Below are 2770 nucleotides of genomic sequence, written 5' to 3' on the forward strand. Positions count from 1 at the left end.
CTGTGCTATACAGTAGGTCCTTGTTGATTACCTATTTTATATATAGTAGTGTGCATACGTTAATCCCAAACTCCTAATTTATCACTCCCCCCATCTTTCCCCTTTTGTAACCATGTTTTTTTTTAAAGTCTGTGAGTCTGTTTTGTAAATAAGTTCATTTGTATCATTTTTTTAGATTCCACCTGTAAGTGATATCATATGTTTGTCTTTCTCTGTCTGACTTACTTCACTTAGTATGACAATCTCTAGGTCCATCCATGTTGCTGCAAATGGCATTATTTCATTCTTTTTATGGCTGAGTAATATTCCATTGTATATAGGTACAACATCTTTATCCATTCCGCGTTGATGGACATTTAGGTTGCTTCCATATCTTGGCTATTGTAAATAGTGCTGCAGTGAACGCTGGGGTGCATGTATCTTTTCGCATTATGGTTTTCTCCAGATATATGCCCAGGAGTGGGATTGCTGGAACCTCCATACTGTTCTCCATAGTGGCTGTATGAATTTACATTCCTACCAACAGTGCAAGAGGGTTCTCTTTTCTCCACACCCTCTCCAGCATTTATTGTTTGTAGACTTTTTAATGATGGCCATTCTGACTGGTGTAAGGTGATACCTCATTGTAGTTTTGATTTGCATTTCTCTAATAATTAGTGATGTTGAGCATCTTTTCATGTACTTTTTGGCCAACTCTAAGTCTTCTTTGGAGAAATGTCTATTTAGATCCTCTGCCTTTTTTTTTTTTTTAACATCTTTATTGGAGTATAATTGCTTTACAATGGTGTGTTAGTTTCTGCTTTATAACAAAGTGAATCAGTTGTACATATACATATGTTCCCATATCTCTTCCCTCTTGCATCTCCCTCCCTCCCACCCTCCCTATCCCACCCCTCTAGCTGGTCACAAAGCACCGAGCTGATCTCCCTGTGCTATGCAGCTGCTTCCCACTAGCTATCGGTTTTACATCTGGTAGTGTATATATGTCCATGCCACTCTCTCACTTTGTCCCAGCTTACCCTTCCCCCTCCCCGTGTCCTCAAGTCCATTCTCTAGTAGGTCTGCATCTTTATTCCTGTCCTGCCCCTAAGTTTTTCATGACCTTTTTTTTTTTTTAGATTTCATATATATGTGTTAGCATACGGTATTTGTTTTTCTCATTCTGACTTACTTCACTCTGTATGACAGACTCTAGGTCTATCCATCTCACTACAAATAACTCAATTTCATTTCTTTTTATGGCTGAGTAATATTCCATTGTATATATGTGCCACATCTTCTTTATCCATTCATCTGTCGATGGACACTTAGGTTGCTTCCATGTCCTGGCTATTGTCAATAGTGCTGCAATGAACATTGTGGTACATGACTCTTTTTGAATTATGGTTTTCTCAGGGTATATGCCCAGTAGTGGGATTGCTGGGTTGTATGGTAGTTCTATTTTTAGTTTTTTAAGGAACCTCCATACTGTTCTCCATAGTGGCTGTATCCATTTACATTCCCACTGCCCATTTTCTGATTGGGTTGTTTGTGATTTTGATATAGAGCTGCATGAGCTGTCTGTATGCTTTAGAGATTAGCCCCATGTCAGTTGCTTTGTTTGCAAATATTTTCTCCCATTCTGTGGGTTGTCTTTTCGTTTTGTTTATGGTTTCCTTTGCTGTGCAAAAGCTTTTGCGTTTAATTAGGTTCCGTTTTATTTTTGTTTTTATTTTCATCACTCTAGGAGGTGGATTCAAAAAGATATTGCTTTTTATGTCGGTGTTCTGCCTGTTTTCCTCTAAGAGTTTTACAGTATTCGGCCTTACATTTATGTCTTAAATCCATTTTGAGTTAATTTTTTAAAATTTATTTATTTGGCTGCGTTGGGTATTTGCTGCGGCATGCAGGATCTTTTTTGCACAGCATGAGCTTCTCTCTAGTTGTGGCACGCGGGCTCCAGAGCACAGGGGCTCAGTAGTTGTGGCACTCGGGCTCTCTAGTTGTGGTACACAGGCTCTAGAGCACGTGGGCTTAGTTGCCTCATGGCATGTGGGATCTTAGTTCCCTGACCAGGGATCAAACCCACGTCCCCTGCATTGGAAGTTAGATTCTTAACCACTGGACCACCAGGGAAGTCCCCATTTTGAGTTTATTTTTGTGTATGGTGTTAGGGAGTGTTCAAATTTCATTCTTTTACATGTAGCTATCCAGTTTTCCCAGCACCACTTATTGAAGAGACTATCTTTTCTCCATTGTATATTCTTACCTCCTTTGTCGTAGGTTAATTGACTATAGGTGCATGAGTTTATCTCTGAGTTTTCGATCCTGTCCCATGGGCACCACTCTCTTTTTTTTTTTTTTTTAAAGAATTCCTTTATTTATTTATTTATTATTTTTTATTTATTTATGGCTGTGTTGGGTCTTCGTTTCTGTGCGAGGGCTTTCTCTAGTTGTGGCAAGCGGGGACCACTCTTCATCGCGGTGCGCGGGCCTCTCACTGTCGCGGCCTCTCCCGTTGCGGAGCACAGGCTCCAGACACGCAGGTTCAGTAGCTGTGGCTCACAGGCCTAGTTGCTCCGCGGCATGTGGGATCTTCCCAGACCAGGGCTCGAACCCGTGTCCCCTGCATTGGCAGGCAGACTCTCAACCACTGCGCCACCAGGGAAGCCCCGGGCACCACTCTTAAAAGGAACATCCACAAACTCATATTCATTCGAAGAGAGGAATTTAAGGTGGTAAAGAGTGAGACCGGGCCACTTGAGGCCAGGGCTCTGAGGAATGACATACA

Source organism: Eubalaena glacialis, chromosome 8, assembly GCF_028564815.1.
Source record: "Eubalaena glacialis isolate mEubGla1 chromosome 8, mEubGla1.1.hap2.+ XY, whole genome shotgun sequence".
In the NCBI taxonomy this organism is placed as follows: domain Eukaryota; kingdom Metazoa; phylum Chordata; class Mammalia; order Artiodactyla; family Balaenidae; genus Eubalaena; species Eubalaena glacialis.